The 24,406-nt window shown below is 60.2% G+C and overlaps 3 long non-coding RNA genes and 2 other non-coding genes across 9 annotated transcripts; 3 read left to right on the forward strand and 2 right to left on the reverse strand.

Annotated features, from left to right (window-relative positions):
* Positions 1-697: 697 nt before the first annotated feature.
* Positions 698-4,503, reverse strand: LOC134473324 (uncharacterized). Of its 3 annotated transcripts, none has more exons than XR_010043547.1 (3): positions 4,125-4,503; positions 1,496-3,909; positions 698-1,418 (listed from the first exon to the last, which is right to left on the reverse strand). It is a non-coding gene; the product is annotated as an uncharacterized LOC134473324 (long non-coding RNA). The 3 variants fall into 3 exon arrangements; XR_010043546.1 differs by having other exon boundaries at positions 1,496-1,629; positions 1,784-4,503; XR_010043545.1 differs by having other exon boundaries at positions 1,496-4,503.
* Positions 2,567-6,245, forward strand: LOC134473325 (uncharacterized). Its single transcript, XR_010043549.1, has 3 exons — positions 2,567-2,687; positions 4,541-4,612; positions 4,835-6,245. It is a non-coding gene; the product is annotated as an uncharacterized LOC134473325 (long non-coding RNA).
* A 670-nt stretch (positions 6,246-6,915) lies between these two features.
* On the forward strand, positions 6,916-7,106 carry LOC134473377 (U2 spliceosomal RNA). Its single transcript, XR_010043629.1, has one exon. It is a non-coding gene; the product is annotated as a U2 spliceosomal RNA (small nuclear RNA).
* A 5,792-nt stretch (positions 7,107-12,898) lies between these two features.
* Positions 12,899-16,691, reverse strand: LOC134473326 (uncharacterized). 3 transcript variants are annotated; one of them, XR_010043552.1, is made up of 3 exons: positions 16,313-16,691; positions 13,697-14,757; positions 12,899-13,619 (listed from the first exon to the last, which is right to left on the reverse strand). It is a non-coding gene; the product is annotated as an uncharacterized LOC134473326 (long non-coding RNA). The 3 variants fall into 3 exon arrangements; XR_010043551.1 differs by having other exon boundaries at positions 13,697-16,109; XR_010043550.1 differs by having other exon boundaries at positions 13,697-16,691.
* Positions 16,692-19,076: 2,385 nt separating this feature from the next.
* Positions 19,077-19,267, forward strand: LOC134473378 (U2 spliceosomal RNA). Its single transcript, XR_010043630.1, has one exon. It is a non-coding gene; the product is annotated as a U2 spliceosomal RNA (small nuclear RNA).
* The last annotated feature ends 5,139 nt before the right edge of the window (positions 19,268-24,406 follow it).

The following is a 24,406-nucleotide window of genomic DNA, read 5'->3' on the forward strand; positions in this document are numbered from 1 at the left end:
GGTGTGAAGTTCCTGGACTGGCACGCCGCCCTGCCAGTCTCTGGACGGACAGAATTAAATGCAGTGCCCAAGTACCTCGACCCACTGTCACTCTCTGTGTGGCCTAGAGAAAGAGATTCAGTGGTTGGGACGATGACCACTTACTTCTCTTGAAAGCCAAAGGGCCTGAGGTCTTTGCGGGTTACTTAGCTCAGGCCTCTGAAGCTCCGCCCAGATTGGGAGTCCAGTGACCCCTGGAAAATGAATGAATTCTTGGAGACCCTCACCAAGGTACAGGCTTAAGACGAGCCCTTCCTGAGTAGACCGGGAGAAAGACGTGTTCAGCTTCACGCTAGGATTTTTAATGCCTCTGTTGGGCTCGTATGCCACACCCATGTTGTTCTCAAGTCTTCCGTCCTCTAATACCCGCTCCCCCACCCCACGCTCCCGCCCAAGAACTGTGGCCCCCAGTGCGCGGGGCACAGGACCCCAGATGTGCTGCCGGTCACGGTTGCCCGCTGGGTCACCCTGGGGGTCAGGGGATGGTGGTGGTGGCGGCGGTGGTGAGGGTGGCGCGGGGAAGAGCACTTTTCACGGCAGGCTGCAAGCCGCTCTCTCCTCTGTGAGGTGGCAGTAGGATCGCTGCCTTCCGTGGCTACAGTTCATGGTGGGTGTTGTAGTCAGGGGTTGTACACAGAGAACAATTCAGATCAGGACATGGAGTTTATAATATTTTTATAATGGTCACCGGAAGTTAACACAGGAGAATGCAGGAAATCTATCCGCAACACCAACGACATAGATTATATAAGTCAAGAGCCTAAACCCCACGGCAATGTCCCACATGAGTCCAGATAAAAACCCAGAGCTCAGGACAACGCCTCCACGAGTCCAACTGGAAGTCCAGGGCCCACAAGGACTCATGCCAGTCTCTTTTACGGATTCGTGCCGGGAAGACCCAAGGGTCAGCGGTGGAAGCCAGAAAGTCTATGCCAGCAGGATGAAGGAGCTGTGCTAGTGGGATGAGGGTTCCACGCTGGAGCCGAGAAGTCACACTCACAACAAAGAGTGGGGCTGTCCTGAATGGAACCACAGCTGTCCTCAGCGACACGGAGGCCCCGAGCTCGCTCCTCCGACGACAAGCACAGTCGGGGTCGGGTACGTGCCAGGAAGCAGCGTGACGAGTTCATCCTGGAGACCAGGCAGCACATGTCTTCCCCTCCGGAGCCAGGAAGCAATGCTCCATGTGAAAACCAAAGCTTCTCCAGGAGAACCAACAGCTCAGACAGCAACTTGTAGGAGAACTAACAATGCCTCCATAACGCCTCCATCCCTCTCCACACCTCTCTTCTCCACTTATTTATCCTGGCAACCCTTCTCAGGTGGAGCATCTTCTCTCAATGCATGCTGATGTAATCCAGCTGGCGTTAAGTTGACCACTAGTTATCAAACCATAACAGTGGGTGAACGGCAGGCAGCGAACCACCACAAACATCCGCGGTGCCCAAAGCCTCACCTGTGACTAGAGCGCCTTGGCGAGGCTCCCTGCACCACCGCCGCTGCCTCCCCGGGAGAACACGGTGGTGGTGGTGGTGGTGGTGCTGGTGCTGGTGCTGGTGCTGGTGCTGGTGCTGGTGGTGGCATCGGTTCCTTAACAAGGCACCAGGGTTTTACATGATTCGGGGGTCTTTCGTCTACCACAGCGCCTGCTGTGCAGTGAGGACGGGAGGGGGGGGGGACGAGTGGACTCCGTCCACGCAGAAGGCAGCCGAGAACATCCCGGTCCCCGCGGGACCTTACCTACCGAGGAGAGGAGAGGGCGGATGCAGAAAGGGCTTTGCAGGAGGTGGCCCCGGAGTGGGGACGGGACATCAAGGAGCGGCTTGGGAAAAACAGCTTCGGAAACGAGTTCGCTTTTCAACTCCCAGTTCCTGAGTCCAACGGAGAGACGACCTACATACCGCTCCGAAGGCGTGGAGTGGGGGGACGCGAAAGGGCGCCACGGGTAGCCTTTCCAGCCAACAGAAGCCCTACCCTAAACTGAAGTCCTGGAGCAGAGCCCAGGGGCGAAGCCAAAGCGCCCGGGGGCTGCTGCTGGGTGTGGGTGTGGGTGTGGGTGTGGGAGTGGGTGTGCGTGTCCCCCTCCACAGAGTCCTGAACCAAACCAGAACGGACCGGACCGGACCGGACCGGACCGGACCGGAGGGCGGGGGCTTCACACTGCTTTCCCTCCTCCCAAAGCCTTCCTTCCTCCCCCACGGCCGGCCGGCCGGCCCGTGTCCCCACAGCTGGAAGTCACGGGCACAAAACACTCCCTCCCGGGGGCTCTCCTTTCCTTCCGTTTTCTCCCGTGCTGCTGCGGCTGCGTCTCCATCTCCATCCGGGCCTGCGTGCGTGCGTGCATACATACGTGCGTGCATACGTGCCTGCGTGTGCGGTCGAGCGTGGCTGCCTGCGCGTTCCCATGAAAAGACACGTTATTTCCCCAGAAGATCCACATTGAGTCTGGCTTCCCGCACGTGGACTGAGGGTCTCTAATGTAAAGCGCAGGGCATGCTGAGGCGGCAGGAGGCTGCAGGGTGAAAGTGGATGAAGGGCTCAGCCGCAGCTACGTGGCGGTGTCTGCGCAACGTCCGCGTGGCCACAAGCGTCCAGTGCCAAGTGCCTTGGCACGGGAGCCTGGTGCTTGGGGAGGCCTGCATTTGGGGGTGAGCAAGAAGAAAGCAGAAGCGGAGGAGGCAGCAGGTTCCGGAGGCTGAGGGTGCATGGGGAGCCCCGTGGAGGGAGGAGGCAAGGGCTCTGTGTGAGACGGGCAGGAGCACCACGGTGGCCAAGTGGGAAACGGGGTTGGGTGGAGGGGCGGCGAGAAGCAGGCAGCAGAGGTAGGGGGCGACCAACACGCCTGCACCCGAAAGACCACAAAACCACAAGTGGCTGAAGCCAGGGAAAGTGGGTCCTCCAGCAAGGCAAAGCGAGTGGCCCTCAGTGGCCAAAGGCCCAGAGGCCGGCGGGGATTAGGGTAGCTAGGCTGGGGCTGGGGCTGGGGCTGCGTCCAGGTGGGCCCCAGCAACGTCCGGACTGGCCGGAGACCAGGAACACGGTCACCTCAACAGAGGGGACGCTGAGGACTGAGAGGCACGGGAGGACTCGCTGGAGCCCAGGCAGCCCTCGGGGGAGGACGAAGAGGCCGTCCTCCTGAGACCTGGCAAAGCAGCTCTCCCGGCCAAAGCCCATGCAGAGCACCAGGGGAAGCCTCCGGCCTCCGGCCTCCGGGGGTGGGGGGACGGGAGAAGGCATGGCACCCTGCTCTGAGAAGGGTATGGAGGCCACGGAGCAGCTCCGAGGCCTAGGGTCCAGCAGCCTGCCGCAGAGCGGAGCGGAGCGGAGCGGAGCAGGGCCGGGCCTTGCGTTGCGGCATGAGGTTTCTTCGGGCTGACGGGTCTCGGGACCCGAAAGACACTGGGCCCCCACTTGGGCCCTCACGGCCCCTGCCCTAGGGCACCGTGAGGGCAACCACACCCCGCTGCTTGCCCCCAACTGCGCCTTTGCCAGACATACCACCACTGAGGACTAGCAACCGGGCACAGCACCTCCTGGTGACTCTCCGGCCCTTCCATCCCTCCTGCAATCCCAGGGGGGCCCACCCCGAGGTCCGAGACAGCCCAGGAGGTCAGGGAACGAGGGTCTGGGAGGCCTGTGCCTTCGGCCACGAGAGGTGCCTGTGGCCCTCCAGGGATCCTGACACAGAGGTGGTGGACTGGATGCCAGATGAGGGCCAGAGCGGCTGCAGATTACCCTGCTCTGGGCTCACGTGGACACATTTGTTGGGCTTCTGTGGCCCAGCTTAGAAGCCCGAAAAGGGAAAAACAGGAAGTGATTACACCGCGTTTGAAAACAAGGGAAAGCAGGTCAGCTCTTGGTGTGGCTCACCTGCAAGACGGATGGAAAGGGCAGAGAGACACACAGACACACAGACACACAGACACAGATACAGACAGACGGACGGACGGACGGACAGACAGACAGACAGACAAACAGACAGACAGACAGACAGAGACACAGGCAGAGAGAGGATCAAAGATGAGTTCGGCCTGAAAAGATGTGTGTTCCCTGGGAGAGGGGGACAAAGATTGCTTTCCACTAACCGGTGCCCTCGGCCCTGCGCTGCAGAACAGCCCCTGCTCAGGGAAACCAGATGGGCAGGAGGCGGACCAGTAAACACAGTGCAGAGATCAAGAGCTGGGGGTGGGGGGAGTGGAGGTGGAGGTCAGGGCACGCGGACTCAGGGGACTCAGCACCCAGTACGCGTGGTCCCATCTGACCCCTCAGCTCTTCTGCACATACACACTCGCCACAAAGTACGTGCCAGAGTGTGTATGTCACTGGCGCTGAGGAGAGAGCATCCAACAACCTCATCACGATGGAAAACAGGGCCCGGGGATTTAACTCAGTGGTGGGGCGCCTTCCCCGAGAAGCGTGAGGTCCCGAGTTCCATTTCTGGTAACCCCTCGCCCCACCCCCACCCCACCCCCACCCCCACCCCCACCCCCACCCCAAACAGGTGGAAAACAAACCCCGGAACCTGTGCGAAGAGGTGGCCACGTATCTATATCCCCATGCCAGACGCTCCCCGGTAGGCAGGGAAAGCCAGCGGGGCGAAGCGGCCATGAAATTAGGAAGGCCCAGGGTGGGCGGAGGGGAGGGGGGGTGGGCTGCGGTGAGGGGAGCCCTTCACAACACTGTACACGTGACGTCACAGATGAGAGCTGGCTCTCTCTGGCGCACACTGAAGGCATTCCTGAGTGCTTGACGTTTCCCCATGTAGCTTCTTCCTAAGTGACCTCTTTCCCTCCAGAGGTGTTGCAGTGAGAGGAGCGCTGGAGCCCTGTCCCATGCTGACAAAGAATGAAACTGGACAACGCAGGAGGAGGCAGGGTATGAGCCTGTTTCTTCCACAGTGAGAAAGGCAAGAAAGTGCACGCAGTAAAGGGAAGGGAGCCTCCACTAGCCTAGCCGGGAGGGTGTTCTGAGTAGGATACCTAACCAGAGCTCTTGGCCTAGGGGTTCTGAAGGGACTCACGAGGGAGCTTGTGGAAGGGCCCGGGCCCTTGTGGAAGACACAGAAGAACACGATCCCCGCCTTACATGGAGACTGTATATAGTTCAGTTGGTTCTTTGGTTTGGTTTTTAAAACTATGGGACGCTTCACTTGCGCAGGGGCCTGGCTGATGTCTGTATCATGCCAATTTTAGTATATGTGCTGCTGAACTGAGCGCTGTGTGTGTGTGTGTGTGTGTGTGTGTGTGTGTGTGTGTGTATCTGAGTGTATGTATATTTGGATGGATGGATGGATGCCTGGCTGGCTGGCTGGCTGGATGGATATGGATATGTATCCATGTGTTGGTTCTTTTTCTTTTCTGTCAGGATCTGGTCTATCCAGTGCTCACGCAGTGTCCCCTGCAGGGCCCGTGTGCCCGCCCTCGACTATCCTGTCTGGATAGTGCTCCGGTGTGTGTCCCAGACAGCCCAAAGACACCTGCCGCATTTTTGGTTTCCCCCTGGGGTCCCTGGAGGGTCTTGACTGGGCAGGCTGTCGGGGGCCTTCCCGACTCCATCTGAGGGCCACTGTGCTCCAAGCCTAAGAAAATGCTAACTCCTCTCTCGCTTATTCCTGGTACTCGACTCGACCCGTGCTCCCCAGTCTGCTCTGAAGCCACGAGACGCCAGGGGGTTTCGAGGGATTGCTTGGGTGGAAGTCTGGGCCTGGACCGTGATGCAGTTTAGCTGTGTCACCCTGGAAAACTGACTGGTCTCTCTGCGTTTCGGTCCACAGCGGGGGGTGGACAATAAGGGCACGTTTACACTTTTGAGTTAGCCACACTGAAAAAAAACATCCTCGTGTGGGACAAGGTCTCCTAACTTGCGTTCCATTTCCCGAGTGGGGTCCAACTTGGGAGCCGACCCTCCCGCCGCTTGAACCCCCGCCCCCACCCCCGAGTGCCGAGGGATGGCAGGAGGGCTACTCCGGAGGGTGTCCCTCTCCAAGGGACACTCCATCCCCGCCTTCCCCTTCCCCGGGGCCTTGACCTCGGGCTTCTTCCCAGGGCGTGCGCCCGCAGCCACCGGGTGTCCTGCCGCCTCTATCCAGCCAGATCTTCTGCCTCCACGCCCGCAGTCGAGACGGTGCCCCCCCTACCCCCACCCCCACCCCCACCCCCACCCCCAGGGGCTCTCTCCTCTGAGTCAGTCAGCGCACCGCGAGCGGGGAGGGGAGGACCGTCCTCGCTCGGTTCACCCGCTCCCCAGCCGGGCCCAGGAACGAAGGAGGCCCGGGATGAGCACACAGTTGGCGGCGCTAGTGGCGCCACGTGTCTCGCCACCCGCTTTCTCTGCGGGAAGGCCCGCACGCTGGCGCCGCCTGGCCACGCCCCCCCCCCCGCAGCCTCCCCCCCACGTCGTCCCCTCCCGCGGCGAGCCCTCTGCACGCCTCCGGGGCCCCCCTGCCCGCCCCCGCCCCCCGCCACGTCCCGCCTCCTCCCGTCTCGCGGCGTCTGGTCGGCTGTCCTGACTGGGCGGGGACAGCAAGCAGGAAGCGGCTCCCAGCGCCCCGCCCCCCGCCGGTCAGGCGCAGAGCCGGTCGGGAGGGCGGGGTCGGCGGGCGCAGCCACGCCTCCTCGGGGAAGGAAGGGCGGGTCATGCAGATGAGCGGCGGGACCGAGTGCCGGGGACGCCGGGAGGGCGTAAGAGGGGCGAGAAGCTGGCCCGGAAAACTGCGTGAAATGAGAAGCGTGCACCCGAGTAGGACGAGTAGGACGGTGTGCGCATGGGTGTGCAGGAGCAAGAGGCCGAGAGAGGCGGAGTGAGGGTTGTTTTTGTCACCGGGCGTGAAATGTGGAGCGCGGGAGGACGGCAAGAAGTGCGGGGGAGCCGGGTAGCATCGCTTCTCGGCCTTTTGGCTAAGATCAAGTGTAGTATCTGTTCTTATCAGTTTAATATCTGATACGTCCTCTATCCGAGGACAATATATTAAATGGATTTTTGGAGCTGGGAGATGGAATAGGAGCTTGCTCCGTCCACTCCACGCATCGACCTGGTATTGCAGTACCTCCAGGAACGGTGCACCCCTCCCCGGGGAAATGACCGCCTGTGCAAAAGGAAGCCCTTGTGTCCGCTCGCCTTTGTATGCGAGGGTCGGCTCTGCTGTCACCGCCATCAGCAGCCATCAGCGCAGCATTGCTTCACCAGCCCTTGCCTGGTAGCTGGCTCGTTGCTGTTGAGTCGCGCGCTGGCTGTCTCTTTGGCCCTGCTTCACGCCCGCCTGGTGCCTGGTCTGCCTTGGCCTATTCTGTTTCTCTGCTTCTCTCTTGCTCTGCTTTCTCCTTGCACGCTTATCCTCACGGGCAGGGGCGGCGCCTTGCACGCTCGCCATGCTTTCTAGCCTGTGCTTTTGCTGCTTTCACGCCTGCTTCTCTCCTCTCCGGGACGTGCGGGGCTGCGTGTCTCTGTGGAAAACCACATCACCGCACGGGAGACAGCACGGTTCCAAAAGCCAAAGCCATCCTCAGCACGCGTCTTCCGCTTTCTGCGTGGCCCTTCGCGAACCTCTCTGCCTCAATCTAGCAGTCTCCTGTCTCCTTCCTTGACTTTTGCACAAGACCTCGCTCCCTGCCCTGTTTTGCATGCCCTGTCTTTCCAAAAACTCTTTTGGTTTGTAGTTTTCCATTTCAACTATCGGACGAACCACGCGCTCTTTGGGCTTGCGTGTCGGATGGATGGATGGATCGCACTTGCCGCTGTTATGGTGCAGCGTGCACCCCCGGGTTTCCCCTGCTGATGGCTCCTCGAGTTGATCCTGCGTGGCAACGTAGTGGCGCCATCGTGCACACACACATACCACGTTTGCCTCACCCAGTCAGTCGTCGGCCAGTGCACACGCGGCCTCTTTCCGTGACTCGGCTCTTGCCAATCGTGCTGCCGTGAACACGGGTACACGTGTATCACTGTACCGTGCTGGTGCTGTCTCTTTGGGGGAAAGAGAGGGGACAGACAGGTTGTATCAGAGGGAGAGACCCGGGGCGCGCCCGAGCGCCAAGGGCAGGTGCTCCTCCCGAGAAAGGAGGCCCTGTGACGTGAGATGTCCTTGGCTCCTTCGGCAAGGAGCCTAGAAAGCAGATAGCTGGGGTGGAGCGGAATTTCTGCCCCTGGTCTTTCCAGGCCTCCCCACACTGATTTCCCTACGTAGTGCCCCTACCACTCGAGCTTCTTCCCGCCCACCCACGAAGAACCGCAGACTTCTCCCTGCAGACTCACCCTCCGCCCTTGGCTGGCTGTGCTTTGATTGCCGGATGGGAGCCCTCCCTTCTGGAGGGAGGTGGACTCGGTACTCTTTTCATTGCTCTTGCTCTGCCGGCCAGAGCTGCTGAACACGTTTTCAGGGATCCAGCATTTGTCCTCCTCCTTCACGTGCCTATCTTACTATTTTCAGGATCCCCATGTTTCGATCGGGTCTTTTCTACTGTTGCGGGGAGTCCTCATGTTTTGAGTTCTTGATATATGCATACTTCCACGCTGGTGGCCAGACCGATCGTGTGTGTGTGTGTGTGTGTGTGTGTGTGTGTGTGTGTGAGTGTGTGTGTGCGTGCACGCGCGTGCGAGTGTGCCTGTGCGTGTGTGTATGAGGGAGATATGGTGGTGGCTTCCTTTGAAGACCAAAGATGTTCACTCGCGTCTGAGTTGGTTTTCCTCAACTGAATCCTCCGCACTCGAGTCACGTGGCAGGGTTACCACTTGGCGATAAACGAAACGAGTGGGCTTGAGGTTGCAGTTTGGGCCCTGGAACTCTAAAAGGAACCCCTGCGCTGTTCTGGATATCTGCCTGAAGGATATTGGGAGGAAACGTGTTCCCATGGCGTGGACAGTTTCTTCACGGTTGGTCGCCTCTTCTACTGTGCAGAAGCTCTTCCACATGCTGTGACCCCGTCTGTTGATGTTTCTTGTTCCTTCCTGGCGTCGCCGCCATCGTCGTCGTCGTCGTCGTCGTCGTCGTCGTCGTCGTCCTCCTCCTCCTCCTCCTCCTCCTCCTCCTCTTCCTCCTCCTCCTCCTCCTCCTCCTCCTCCTCCTCCTCCTCCTCCTCCTCCTCCTGACGGGGACTCACACTCACTATTAGCCGAAGCAGGCCTCCAATCCCCAGCGGTCCTCTCGCCCGCCCGCCCATGGCCTTCCCTGCGCTAGGATGCGGGACGTGCCTGTGGGGCTCCCGCTATTGGTTCTTGACAATGTTATTTCCTCTGCAGTGGGTGTTTCAGTCACAGGGTCTTTGGGGCCGCTGCCTATTCCAGCAGAGAACTCTATGCTTTCAGGAAAGCGGCTCGTGGCCTACAGCTGGGCCTTTGTAGAGAAGGGAGGGACCCACATTGCCGAACTGGCCCCTTGTGGGTCCTCGAGCGCACCTGCCATAACAGGTCGCCGGGTGTGTGTGTGTGTGTGTGTGTTTATTCTCGAGGACCAGACCTGGGAAGGATAATGCTGCCGCCACCCTCTCTCAGTCTGGCGGAGTTTCAGCCCTGCACCAGCTCTCTCCCGCCCCCCCCCCCACACGGAGCGCTCCGCCCCGCCCCGCCCCACCCCACTCCACCCCACCCCACTCTCTCATAACTCCCGAAGCCCCACCTCCTTCCAGCGAAGGAGACCTTCCAGCACCTAGCTCTGAGAACTCTCTTTGCTGGCCCCCCAAAGTCCAGAGCCAATGGCGGGCCCATGAAACCAAGTCTACCAAGGCCTGCCGCCGCAGTCAAGGAAAGTGAGCTCGGCTGTGTCCACGGCGGAGCTAGCAGAGCTCGTCCCGTCCACGGGGACAGGCGCACACGGGCTGGGAATGCAGCTCGGTGGCAGAGTGCTTGAGAGCACGCCTGAGCCCCTGCGTTCGATCCTAATACTGAGAAAACAGCAAAGGAAACAACCAACGAACCCACACCACACAAACCAACAAACAACCAGGTGATGACTCTGAGGCTCAGAGGCCTAACCTGATGCCCCAGCCCCACCTAACATTGCAGCAATGGGGTCGGGGCTTGGTGGGGGGGCCCAGTAGGGCAGGGCCGAGACTGAATTTCAGAGCTCTCCACCTGATTCCTGTCTGATGTCTGCTTCCACAAACACCCTTCTTTGCAGACATCCCTTCCCCGGGCTCTTCGTCAAGCGTGCGGGGAGTTGATGTTTGTAACCTCATGGAAACGTTATCGGAATTCTAGCAGGTTGATTTCCGATCTACCAACTTCCGGTGCAACCCATGGCAAGAATTAAAGACACCGAGACACATTTATACTTGGGGGCGGGGGCGGGGGCGGGGAGGGGTGGCTGTGCGGGCGCGCCGAGGGGTCCTAAGTCCGGCCAGGGTGAAGGGTCATCGGGAACAAAGGCCTCGACCCAGGGCCTAACCCGGATTTTATTAATTCGTGAAGAAGGCAGTGGCTAGAGGATGAACCACTGCGACAATGGCGGGAATGCCGTGAGTACTGTGAGCTGGGCCACGCACGAGACCTGCAACCACCCCTCCAACGTGCAGAAAGACCCATCTGCGTAAGGCAACTGAGGCAGCATTTCATGTTCGGAGGGCGATGCTTCAGCTCTGACCTGTAGTGTAGAGCTTCATGCCCGGGGAAGCCGTAGCCTCTCACCTCGAGGCTGGAACCCAGTTGACGGCCCTGGAGCGGTGGCTCTGCTTCCCGCCCGGCTCAACCACGTTTGGATTGGGGGGTCACGGGGCAGGGGAACAGGGACCGCCACCGAGCTTCAAAGATCACGCGTCAGCACCTCCTCGGCCAGCCCCATTTACATGGCTTAGAGCCCATGGAAGGCAAAAAGGTAATGGCTCGGTGGGCTCTGTCCTTATCAGCCCGTGGAGACAGGGCCTGGCCTGCTTTAGCCCACCTGGAGATAAGTGTTCTTCTTTGTTCGAGGAGAGTCCTCCAGGTGGTCCTCCACACTCCTTAGCAGTTGCAGCGGAGACACCTGAACTCAGACTTGGCCTGAAACCGGACCGCTTCCACACACATCAAAGCGTTCGGGGCAGATACTCAAGAACCCGCGTGAGACTGAGGGAAGAGAGAAGGCCCGCTTTGGTCCCAGGCAGGAAGAGAGCGAATCTTGGGGCTGGGGCTGGGGCTGGGGCTGGGGCTGGGGTGGGGGTGGGGGTGGGTGTCCACCCTAAGGGGAATATGTCAAGAGCAAGTCCAGAAGCCCGAGTCCTGCCACCACTAGGAGGAATTAGATGGACGCTCTGGGTCCATGGAAACAAACCTCTCCCCCAAGCGCGCCTCCTCTTTCTGTAGTCCCACAACACACATCAGCTCCGGGACCCGAACACAGGCAAGGTTCTCCTGGCACGGACACACCGAGCTGTCAGTTCTGCGGTGACACCAGCGGCTCTCCTCGAGTTCAGTAGCGACGCCATCGACCTGGAGATCCCGCATGTTGGGAGGCCAAGTGCCCAAGGATGACCCGAGACCCGGCTGCAGATGCCAGCTGCGTGTCACAGGTTGCGCCTTGCGCAACCCTAGAATACCACCCTAGAAGCCCCAGTTCCCACCCACCGCGGACACACTGACTCTACCTGGGGGACAGCACTTCACCGACACCTACCCAGTTTATTACTAAGGATATTACAAAGGATACGGGGAAGAGAAGCTCCGGGTCAGCTGTGTAGGGAAGGGTGCGGGACTCGAATGCCTGCTTTGGGAGCAGCGGCCGCCTGAAACCTCCCTGTGTTCAACTAGCCGGAAGCCCCCCAAACACTGCCCTGTGGGGCTTTCTATGCAGACTGGAGGGCACTGGCATCACTGGTAACAGACTGGGTGGGGAGACCCGGGAAAAGAAGTCACTCCCTCCCCCTACCTCCCCCTCCCCCACTCTGTCTCAGCCTGCGTCCACCTCTGCGTCCCCCTCTGCGTCCCCCTCGCCTCCTCCTCCTCTCCTGCTCCTCCTCCTCCTCCCCCTCCTCCTCCACCTGCTTGTGGCGGGGCATGTTGCAGGGCTCCCTGGAATGCAAAGCTCTGATGATTTTTGTCTCTGTGTGCTCTGTTGGGAAACTATGCTGTGAGACGGGGCAATAGACCAGGATAACTCGGGGGCATCCTGGTGGCCACGATTCCAGATGGCCACAGCCAGCTGGGCTGATCCCCCACCCCACCCCCAGACCTTATCAGGTTTCACACACACACACGGGTGTGAAGTTCCTGGACTGGCACGCCGCCCTGCCAGTCTCTGGACGGACAGAATTAAATGCAGTGCCCAAGTACCTCGACCCACTGTCACTCTCTGTGTGGCCTAGAGAAAGAGATTCAGTGGTTGGGACGATGACCACTTACTTCTCTTGAAAGCCAAAGGGCCTGAGGTCTTTGCGGGTTACTTAGCTCAGGCCTCTGAAGCTCCGCCCAGATTGGGAGTCCAGTGACCCCTGGAAAATGAATGAATTCTTGGAGACCCTCACCAAGGTACAGGCTTAAGACGAGCCCTTCCTGAGTAGACCGGGAGAAAGACGTGTTCAGCTTCACGCTAGGATTTTTAATGCCTCTGTTGGGCTCGTATGCCACACCCATGTTGTTCTCAAGTCTTCCGTCCTCTAATACCCGCTCCCCCACCCCACGCTCCCGCCCAAGAACTGTGGCCCCCAGTGCGCGGGGCACAGGACCCCAGATGTGCTGCCGGTCACGGTTGCCCGCTGGGTCACCCTGGGGGTCAGGGGATGGTGGTGGTGGCGGCGGTGGTGAGGGTGGCGCGGGGAAGAGCACTTTTCACGGCAGGCTGCAAGCCGCTCTCTCCTCTGTGAGGTGGCAGTAGGATCGCTGCCTTCCGTGGCTACAGTTCATGGTGGGTGTTGTAGTCAGGGGTTGTACACAGAGAACAATTCAGATCAGGACATGGAGTTTATAATATTTTTATAATGGTCACCGGAAGTTAACACAGGAGAATGCAGGAAATCTATCCGCAACACCAACGACATAGATTATATAAGTCAAGAGCCTAAACCCCACGGCAATGTCCCACATGAGTCCAGATAAAAACCCAGAGCTCAGGACAACGCCTCCACGAGTCCAACTGGAAGTCCAGGGCCCACAAGGACTCATGCCAGTCTCTTTTACGGATTCGTGCCGGGAAGACCCAAGGGTCAGCGGTGGAAGCCAGAAAGTCTATGCCAGCAGGATGAAGGAGCTGTGCTAGTGGGATGAGGGTTCCACGCTGGAGCCGAGAAGTCACACTCACAACAAAGAGTGGGGCTGTCCTGAATGGAACCACAGCTGTCCTCAGCGACACGGAGGCCCCGAGCTCGCTCCTCCGACGACAAGCACAGTCGGGGTCGGGTACGTGCCAGGAAGCAGCGTGACGAGTTCATCCTGGAGACCAGGCAGCACATGTCTTCCCCTCCGGAGCCAGGAAGCAATGCTCCATGTGAAAACCAAAGCTTCTCCAGGAGAACCAACAGCTCAGACAGCAACTTGTAGGAGAACTAACAATGCCTCCATAACGCCTCCATCCCTCTCCACACCTCTCTTCTCCACTTATTTATCCTGGCAACCCTTCTCAGGTGGAGCATCTTCTCTCAATGCATGCTGATGTAATCCAGCTGGCGTTAAGTTGACCACTAGTTATCAAACCATAACAGTGGGTGAACGGCAGGCAGCGAACCACCACAAACATCCGCGGTGCCCAAAGCCTCACCTGTGACTAGAGCGCCTTGGCGAGGCTCCCTGCACCACCGCCGCTGCCTCCCCGGGAGAACACGGTGGTGGTGGTGGTGGTGGTGGTGGTGCTGGTGCTGGTGCTGGTGCTGGTGCTGGTGGTGGCATCGGTTCCTTAACAAGGCACCAGGGTTTTACATGATTCGGGGGTCTTTCGTCTACCACAGCGCCTGCTGTGCAGTGAGGACGGGAGGGGGGGGGGACGAGTGGACTCCGTCCACGCAGAAGGCAGCCGAGAACATCCCGGTCCCCGCGGGACCTTACCTACCGAGGAGAGGAGAGGGCGGATGCAGAAAGGGCTTTGCAGGAGGCGGCCCCGGAGTGGGGACGGGACATCAAGGAGCGGCTTGGGAAAAACAGCTTCGGAAACGAGTTCGCTTTTCAACTCCCAGTTCCTGAGTCCAACGGAGAGACGACCTACATACCGCTCCGAAGGCGTGGAGTGGGGGGACGCGAAAGGGCGCCACGGGTAGCCTTTCCAGCCAACAGAAGCCCTACCCTAAACTGAAGTCCTGGAGCAGAGCCCAGGGGCGAAGCCAAAGCGCCCGGGGGCTGCCGCTGGGTGTGGGTGTGGGTGTGGGTGTGGGAGTGGGTGTGCGTGTCCCCCTCCACAGAGTCCTGAACCAAACCAGAACGGACCGGACCGGACCGGACCGGACCGGACCGGACCGGAGGGCGGGGGCTTCACACTGCTTTCCCTCCTCCCAAAGCCTTCCTTCCTCCCCCACGGCCGGCCGGCCGGCCCGTGTCCCCACAGCTGGAAGTCACGGGCACAAAACACTCCCTCCCGGGGGCTCTCCTTTCCTTCCGTTTTCTCCCGTGCTGCTGCGGCTGCGTCTCCATCTCCATCCGGGCCTGCGTGCGTGCGTGCATACATACGTGCGTGCATACGTGCCTGCGTGTGCGGTCGAGCGTGGCTGCCTGCGCGTTCCCATGAAAAGACACGTTATTTCCCCAGAAGATCCACATTGAGTCTGGCTTCCCGCACGTGGACTGAGGGTCTCTAATGTAAAGCGCAGGGCATGCTGAGGCGGCAGGAGGCTGCAGGGTGAAAGTGGATGAAGGGCTCAGCTACGTGGCGGTGTCTGCGCAACGTCCGCGTGGCCACAAGCGTCCAGTGCCAAGTGCCTTGGCACGGGAGCCTGGTGCTTGGGGAGGCCTGCATTTGGGGGTGAGCAAGAAGAAAGCAGAAGCGGAGGAGGCAGCAGGTTCCGGAGGCTGAGGGTGCATGGGGAGCCCCGTGGAGGGAGGAGGCAAGGGCTCTGTGTGAGACGGGCAGGAGCACCACGGTGGCCAAGTGGGAAACGGGGTTGGGTGGAGGGGCGGCGAGAAGCAGGCAGCAGAGGTAGGGGGCGACCAACACGCCTGCACCCGAAAGACCACAAAACCACAAGTGGCTGAAGCCAGGGAAAGTGGGTCCTCCAGCAAGGCAAAGCGAGTGGCCCTCAGTGGCCAAAGGCCCAGAGGCCGGCGGGGATTAGGGTAGCTAGGCTGGGGCTGGGGCTGGGGCTGCGTCCAGGTGGGCCCCAGCAACGTCCGGACTGGCCGGAGACCAGGAACACGGTCACCTCAACAGAGGGGACGCTGAGGACTGAGAGGCACGGGAGGACTCGCTGGAGCCCAGGCAGCCCTCGGGGGAGGACGAAGAGGCCGTCCTCCTGAGACCTGGCAAAGCAGCTCTCCCGGCCAAAGCCCATGCAGAGCACCAGGGGAAGCCTCCGGCCTCCGGCCTCCGGGGGTGGGGGGACGGGAGAAGGCATGGCACCCTGCTCTGAGAAGGGTATGGAGGCCACGGAGCAGCTCCGAGGCCTAGGGTCCAGCAGCCTGCCGCAGAGCGGAGCGGAGCGGAGCGGAGCAGGGCCGGGCCTTGCGTTGCGGCATGAGGTTTCTTCGGGCTGACGGGTCTCGGGACCCGAAAGACACTGGGCCCCCACTTGGGCCCTCACGGCCCCTGCCCTAGGGCACCGTGAGGGCAACCACACCCCGCTGCTTGCCCCCAACTGCGCCTTTGCCAGACATACCACCACTGAGGACTAGCAACCGGGCACAGCACCTCCTGGTGACTCTCCGGCCCTTCCATCCCTCCTGCAATCCCAGGGGGGCCCACCCCGAGGTCCGAGACAGCCCAGGAGGTCAGGGAACGAGGGTCTGGGAGGCCTGTGCCTTCGGCCACGAGAGGTGCCTGTGGCCCTCCAGGGATCCTGACACAGAGGTGGTGGACTGGATGCCAGATGAGGGCCAGAGCGGCTGCAGATTACCCTGCTCTGGGCTCACGTGGACACATTTGTTGGGCTTCTGTGGCCAAGCTTAGAAGCCCGAAAAGGGAAAAACAGGAAGTGATTTCACCGCGTTTGAAAACAAGGGAAAGCAGGTCAGCTCTTGGTGTGGCTCACCTGCAAGACGGATGGAAAGGGCAGAGAGACACACAGACACACAGACACACAGACACAGATACAGACAGACGGACGGACGGACAGACAGACAGACAGACAGACAGACAGACAGAGACACAGGCAGAGAGAGGATCAAAGATGAGTTCGGCCTGAAAAGATGTGTGTTCCCTGGGAGAGGGGGACAAAGATTGCTTTCCACTAACCGGTGCCCTCGGCCCTGCGCTGCAGAACAGCCCCTGCTCAGGGAAACCAGATGGGCAGGAGGCGGACCAGTAAACACAGTGCAGAGATCAAGAGCTGGGGGTGGGGGGAGTGGAGGTGGAGGTCAGGGCACGCGGACTCAGGGGACTCAGCACCCAGTACGCGTGGTCCCATCTGACCCCTCAGCTCTTCTGCACATACACACTCGCCACAAAGTACGTGCCAGAGTGTGTATGTCACTGGCGCTGAGGAGAGAGCATCCAACAACCTCATCACGATGGAAAACAGGGCCCGGGGATTTAACTCAGTGGTGGGGCGCCTTCCCCGAGAAGCGTGAGGTCCCGAGTTCCATTTCTGGTAACCCCTCGCCCCACCCCCACCCCACCCCCACCCCCACCCCCACCCCCACCCCAAACAGGTGGAAAACAAACCCCGGAACCTGTGCGAAGAGGTGGCCACGTATCTATATCCCCATGCCAGACGCTCCCCGGTAGGCAGGGAAAGCCAGCGGGGCGAAGCGGCCATGAAATTAGGAAGGCCCAGGGTGGGCGGAGGGGAGGGGGGGTGGGCTGCGGTGAGGGGAGCCCTTCACAACACTGTACACGTGACGTGACAGATGAGAGCTGGCTCTCTCTGGCGCACACTGAAGGCATTCCTGAGTGCTTGACGTTTCCCCATGTAGCTTCTTCCTAAGTGACCTCTTTCCCTCCAGAGGTGTTGCAGTGAGAGGAGCGCTGGAGCCCTGTCCCATGCTGACAAAGAATGAAACTGGACAACGCAGGAGGAGGCAGGGTATGAGCCTGTTTCTTCCACAGTGAGAAAGGCAAGAAAGTGCACGCAGTAAAGGGAAGGGAGCCTCCACTAGCCTAGCCGGGAGGGTGTTCTGAGTAGGATACCTAACCAGAGCTCTTGGCCTAGGGGTTCTGAAGGGACTCACGAGGGAGCTTGTGGAAGGGCCCGGGCCCTTGTGGAAGACACAGAAGAACACGATCCCCGCCTTACATGGAGACTGTATATAGTTCAGTTGGTTCTTTGGTTTGGTTTTTAAAACTATGGGACGCTTCACTTGCGCAGGGGCCTGGCTGATGTCTGTATCATGCCAATTTTAGTATATGTGCTGCTGAACTGAGCGCTGTGTGTGTGTGTGTATCTGAGTGTATGTATATTTGGATGGATGGATGGATGCCTGGCTGGCTGGCTGGCTGGATGGATATGGATATGTATCCATGTGTTGGTTCTTTTTCTTTTCTGTCAGGATCTGGTCTATCCAGTGCTCACGCAGTGTCCCCTGCAGGGCCCGTGTGCCCGCCCTCGACTATCCTGTCTGGATAGTGCTCCGGTGTGTGTCCCAGACAGCCCAAAGACACCTGCCGCATTTTTGGTTTCCCCCTGGGGTCCCTGGAGGGTCTTGACTGGGCAGGCTGTCGGGGGCCTTCCCGACTCCATCTGAGGGCCACTGTGCTCCAAGCCTAAGAAAATGCTAACTCCTCTCTCGCTTATTCCTGGTACTCGACTCGACCCGTGCTCCCCAGTCTGCTCTGAAGCCACGAGACGCCAGGGGGTTTCGAGGGATTGCTTGGGTGGAAGTCTGGGCCTGGACCGTGATGCAGTTTAGCTGTGTCACCCTGGAAAACTGACTGGTCTCTCTGCGTTTCGGTCCACAGCGGGGGGTGGACAATAAGGGCACGTTTACACTTTTGAGTTAGCCACACTGAAAAAAAACATCCTCGTGTGGGACAAGGTCTCCTAACTTGCGTTCCATTTCCCGAGTGGGGTCCAACTTGGGAGCCGACCCTCCCGCCGCTTGAACCCCCGCCCCCACCCCCGAGTGCCGAGGGATGGCAGGAGGGCTACTCCGGAGGGTGTCCCTCTCCAAGGGACACTCCATCCCCGCCTTCCCCTTCCCCGGGGCCTTGACCTCGGGCTTCTTCCCAGGGCGTGCGCCCGCAGCCACCGGGTGTCCTGCCGCCTCTATCCAGCCAGATCTTCTGCCTCCACGCCCGCAGTCGAGACGGTGCCCCCCCCACCCCCACCCCCACCCCCACCCCCACCCCCAGGGGCTCTCTCCTCTGAGTCAGTCAGCGCACCGCGAGCGGGGAGGGGAGGACCGTCCTCGCTCGGTTCACCCGCTCCCCAGCCGGGCCCAGGAACGAAGGAGGCCCGGGATGAGCACACAGTTGGCGGCGCTAGTGGCGCCACGTGTCTCGCCACCCGCTTTCTCTGCGGGAAGGCCCGCACGCTGGCGCCGCCTGGCCACGCCCCCCCCCTGCAGCCTCCCCCCCACGTCGTCCCCTCCCGCGGCGAGCCCTCTGCACGCCTCCGGGGCCCCCCTGCCCGCCCCCGCCCCCCGCCACGTCCCGCCTCCTCCCGTCTCGCGGCGTCTGGTCGGCTGTCCTGACTGGGCGGGGACAGCAAGCAGGAAGCGGCTCCCAGCGCCCCGCCCCCCGCCGGTCAGGCGCAGAGCCGGTCGGGAGGGCGGGGTCGGCGGGCGCAGCCACGCCTCCTCGGGGAAGGAAGGGCGGGTCATGCAGATGAGCGGCGGGACCGAGTGCCGGGGACGCCGGGAGGGCGTAAGAGGGGCGAGAAGCTGGCCCGGAAAACTGCGTGAAATGAGAAGCGTGCACCCGAGTAGGACGAGTAGGACGGTGTGCGCATGGGTGTGCAGGAGCAAGAGGCCGAGAGAGGCGGAGTGAGGGTTGTTTTTGTCACCGGGCGTGAAATGTGGAGCGCGGGAGGACGGCAAGAAGTGCGGGGGAGCCGGGCGGCATCGCTTCTCGGCCTTTTGGCTAAGATCAAGTGTAGTATCTGTTCTTATCAGTTTAATATCTGATACGTCCTCTATCCGAGGACAATATATTAAATGGATTTTTGGAGCTGGGAGATGGAATAGGAGCTTGCTCCGTCCACTCCACGCATCGACCTGGTATTGCAGTACCTCCAGGAACGGTGCACCCCTCCCCGGGGAAACGACCGCCTGTGCAAAAGGAAGCCCTTGTGTCCGCTCGCCTTTGTATGCGAGGGTCGGCTCTGCTGTCACCGCCATCAGCAGCCATCAGCGCAGCATTGCTTCACCAGCCCTTGCCTGGTAGCTGGCTCGTTGCTGTTGAGTCGCGCGCTGGCTGTCTCTTTGGCCCTGCTTCACGCCCGCCTGGTGCCTGGTCTGCCTTGGCCTATTCTGTTTCTCTGCTTCTCTCTTGCTCTGCTTTCTCCTTGCACGCTTATCCTCACGGGCAGGGGCGGCGCCTTGCACGCTCGCCATGCTTTCTAGCCTGTGCTTTTGCTGCTTTCACGCCTGCTTCTCTCCTCTCCGGGACGTGCGGGGCTGCGTGTCTCTGTGGAAAACCACATCACCGCACGGGAGACAGCACGGTTCCAAAAGCCAAAGCCATCCTCAGCACGCGTCTTCCGCTTTCTGCGTGGCCCTTCGCGAACCTCTCTGCCTCAATCTAGCAGTCTCCTGTCTCCTTCCTTGACTTTTGCACAAGACCTCGCTCCCTGCCCTGTTTTGCATGCCCTGTCTTTCCAAAAACTCTTTTGGTTTGTAGTTTTCCATTTCAACTATCGGACGAACCACGCGCTCTTTGGGCTTGCGTGTCGGATGGATGGATGGATCGCACTTGCCGCTGTTATGGTGCAGCGTGCACCCCCGGGTTTCCCCTGCTGATGGCTCCTCGAGTTGATCCTGCGTGGCAACGTAGTGGCGCCATCGTGCACACACACATACCACGTTTGCCTCACCCAGTCAGTCGTCGGCCAGTGCACACGCGGCCTCTTTCCGTGACTCGGCTCTTGCCAATCGTGCTGCCGTGAACACGGGTACACGTGTATCACTGTACCGTGCTGGTGCTGTCTCTTTGGGGGAAAGAGAGGGGACAGACAGGTTGTATCAGAGGGAGAGACCCGGGGCGCGCCCGAGCGCCAAGGGCAGGTGCTCCTCCCGAGAAAGGAGGCCCTGTGACGTGAGATGTCCTTGGCTCCTTCGGCAAGGAGCCTAGAAAGCAGATAGCTGGGGTGGAGCGGAATTTCTGCCCCTGGTCTTTCCAGGCCTCCCCACACTGATTTCCCTACGTAGTGCCCCTACCACTCGAGCTTCTTCCCGCCCACCCACGAAGAACCGCAGACTTCTCCCTGCAGACTCACCCTCCGCCCTTGGCTGGCTGTGCTTTGATTGCCGGATGGGAGCCCTCCCTTCTGGAGGGAGGTGGACTCGGTACTCTTTTCATTGCTCTTGCTCTGCCGGCCAGAGCTGCTGAACACGTTTTCAGGGATCCAGCATTTGTCCTCCTCCTTCACGTGCCTATCTTACTATTTTCAGGATCCCCATGTTTCGATCGGGTCTTTTCTACTGTTGCGGGGAGTCCTCATGTTTTGAGTTCTTGATATATGCATACTTCCACGCTGGTGGCCAGACCGATCGTGTGTGTGTGTGTGTGTGTGTGTGTGTGTGTGTGTGTGTGTGTGAGTGTGTGTGTGCGTGCACGCGCGTGCGAGTGTGCCTGTGCGTGTGTGTATGAGGGAGATATGGTGGTGGCTTCCTTTGAAGACCAAAGATGTTCACTCGCGTCTGAGTTGGTTTTCCTCAACTGAATCCTCCGCACTCGAGTCACGTGGCAGGGTTACCACTTGGCGATAAACGAAACGAGTGGGCTTGAGGTTGCAGTTTGGGCCCTGGAACTCTAAAAGGAACCCCTGCGCTGTTCTGGATATCTGCCTGAAGGATATTGGGAGGAAACGTGTTCCCATGGCGTGGACAGTTTCTTCACGGTTGGTCGCCTCTTCTACTGTGCAGAAGCTCTTCCACATGCTGTGACCCCGTCTGTTGATGTTTCTTGTTCCTTCCTGGCGTCGCCGCCATCGTCGTCGTCGTCGTCGTCGTCGTCGTCGTCGCCGTCGTCCTCCTCCTCCTCCTCCTCCTCCTCCTCCTCCTCTTCCTCCTCCTCCTCCTCCTCCTCCTCCTCCTCCTCCTCCTCCTCCTCCTCCTCCTCCTGACGGGGACTCACACTCACTATTAGCCGAAGCAGGCCTCCAAGCCCCAGCGGTCCTCTCGCCCGCCCGCCCGCCCATGGCCTTCCCTGCGCTAGGATGCGGGACGTGCCTGTGGGGCTCCCGCTATTGGTTCTTGACAATGTTATTTCCTCTGCAGTGGGTGTTTCAGTCACAGGGTCTTTGGGGCCGCTGCCTATTCCAGCAGAGAACTCTATGCTTTCAGGAAAGCGGCTCGTGGCCTACAGCTGGGCCTTTGTAGAGAAGGGAGGGACCCACATTGCCGAACTGTCCCCTTGTGGGTCCTCGAGCGCACCTGCCATAACAGGTCGCCGGGTGTGTGTGTGTGTGTGTGTGTTTATTCTCGAGGACCAGACCTGGGAAGGATAATGCTGCCGCCACCCTCTCTCAGTCTGGCGGAGTTTCAGCCCTGCACCAGCTCTCTCCCGCCCCCCCCACCCCGAGCGCTCCGCCCCGCCCCGCCCCACCCCACTCCACCCCACCCCACTCTCTCATAACTCCCGAAGCCCCACCTCCTTCCAGCGAAGGAGACCTTCCAGCACCTAGCTCTGAGAACTCTCTTTGCTGGCCCCCCAAAGTCCAGAGCCAATGGCGGGCCCATGAAACCAAGTCTACCAAGGCCTGCCGCCGCAGTCAAGGAAAGTGAGCTCGGCTGTGTCCACGGCGGAGCTAGCAGAGCTCGTCCCGTCCACGGGGACAGGCGCACACGGGCTGGGAATGCAGCTCGGTGGCAGAGTGCTTGAGAGCACGCCTGAGCCCCTGCGTTCGATCCTAATACTGAGAAAACAGCAAAGGAAACAACCAACGAACCCACACCACACAAACCAACAAACAACCAGGTGATGACTCTGAGGCTCAGAGGCCTAACCTGATGCCCCAGCCCCACCTAACATTGCAGCAATGGGGTCGGGGCTTGGTGGGGGGGCCCAGTAGGGCAGGGCCGAGACTGAATTTCAGAGCTCTCCACCTGATTCCTGTCTGATGTCTGCTTCCACAAACACCCTTCTTTGCAGACATCCCTTCCCCGGGCTCTTCGTCAAGCGTGCGGGGAGTTGATGTTTGTAACCTCATGGAAACGTTATCGGAATTCTAGCAGGTTGATTTCCGATCTACCAACTTCCGGTGCAACCCATGGCAAGAATTAAAGACACCGAGACACATTTATACTTGGGGGCGGGGGCGGGGGCGGGGAGGGGTGGCTGTGCGGGCGCGCCGAGGGGTCCTAAGTCCGGCCAGGGTGAAGGGTCATCGGGAACAAAGGCCTCGACCCAGGGCCTAACCCGGATTTTATTAATTCGTGAAGAAGGCAGTGGCTAGAGGATGAACCACTGCGACAATGGCGGGAATGCCGTGAGTACTGTGAGCTGGGCCACGCACGAGACCTGCAACCACCCCTCCAACGTGCAGAAAGACCCATCTGCGTAAGGCAACTGAGGCAGCATTTCATGTTCGGAGGGCGATGCTTCAGCTCTGACCTGTAGTGTAGAGCTTCATGCCCGGGGAAGCCGTAGCCTCTCACCTCGAGGCTGGAACCCAGTTGACGGCCCTGGAGCGGTGGCTCTGCTTCCCGCCCGGCTCAACCACGTTTGGATTGGGGGGTCACGGGGCAGGGGAACAGGGACCGCCACCGAGCTTCAAAGATCACGCGTCAGCACCTCCTCGGCCAGCCCCATTTACATGGCTTAGAGCCCATGGAAGGCAAAAAGGTAATGGCTCGGTGGGCTCTGTCCTTATCAGCCCGTGGAGACAGGGCCTGGCCTGCTTTAGCCCACCTGGAGATAAGTGTTCTTCTTTGTTCGAGGAGAGTCCTCCAGGTGGTCCTCCACACTCCTTAGCAGTTGCAGCGGAGACACCTGAACTCAGACTTGGCCTGAAACCGGACCGCTTCCACACACATCAAAGCGTTCGGGGCAGATACTCAAGAACCCGCGTGAGACTGAGGGAAGAGAGAAGGCCCGCTTTGGTCCCAGGCAGGAAGAGAGCGAATCTTGGGGCTGGGGCTGGGGCTGGGGCTGGGGCTGGGGTGGGGGTGGGGGTGGGTGTCCACCCTAAGGGGAATATGTCAAGAGCAAGTCCAGAAGCCCGAGTCCTGCCACCACTAGGAGGAATTAGATGGACGCTCTGGGTCCATGGAAACAAACCTCTCCCCCAAGCGCGCCTCCTCTTTCTGTAGTCCCACAACACACATCAGCTCCGGGACCCGAACACAGGCAAGGTTCTCCTGGCACGGACACACCGAGCTGTCAGTTCTGCGGTGACACCAGCGGCTCTCCTCGAGTTCAGTAGCGACGCCATCGACCTGGAGATCCCGCATGTTGGGAGGCCAAGTGCCCAAGGATGACCCGAGACCCGGCTGCAGATGCCAGCTGCGTGTCACAGGTTGCGCCTTGCGCAACCCTAGAATACCACCCTAGAAGCCCCAGTTCCCACCCACCGCGGACACACTGACTCTACCTGGGGGACAGCACTTCACCGACACCTACCCAGTTTATTACTAAGGATATTACAAAGGATACGGGGAAGAGAAGCTCCGGGTCAGCTGTGTAGGGAAGGGTGCGGGACTCGAATGCCTGCTTTGGGAGCAGCGGCCGCCTGAAACCTCCCTGTGTTCAACTAGCCGGAAGCCCCCCAAACACTGCCCTGTGGGGCTTTCTATGCAGACTGGAGGGCACTGGCATCACTGGTAACAGACTGGGTGGGGAGACCCGGGAAAAGAAGTCACTCCCTCCCCCTACCTCCCCCTCCCCCACTCTGTCTCAGCCTGCGTCCACCTCTGCGTCCCCCTCTGCGTCCCCCTCGCCTCCTCCTCCTCTCCTGCTCCTCCTCCTCCTCCCCCTCCTCCTCCACCTGCTTGTGGCGGGGCATGTTGCAGGGCTCCCTGGAATGCAAAGCTCTGATGATTTTTGTCTCTGTGTGCTCTGTTGGGAAACTATGCTGTGAGACGGGGCAATAGACCAGGATAACTCGGGGGCATCCTGGTGGCCACGATTCCAGATGGCCACAGCCAGCTGGGCTGATCCCCCACCCCACCCCCAGACCTTATCAGGTTTCACACACACACACGGGTGTGAAGTTCCTGGACTGGCACGCCG

Source organism: Cavia porcellus, unplaced genomic scaffold, assembly GCF_034190915.1.
Source record: "Cavia porcellus strain 051 isolate PalLab524CR breed Dunkin Hartley unplaced genomic scaffold, mCavPor4.1 scaffold_26, whole genome shotgun sequence".
NCBI lineage: Eukaryota > Metazoa > Chordata > Mammalia > Rodentia > Caviidae > Cavia > Cavia porcellus.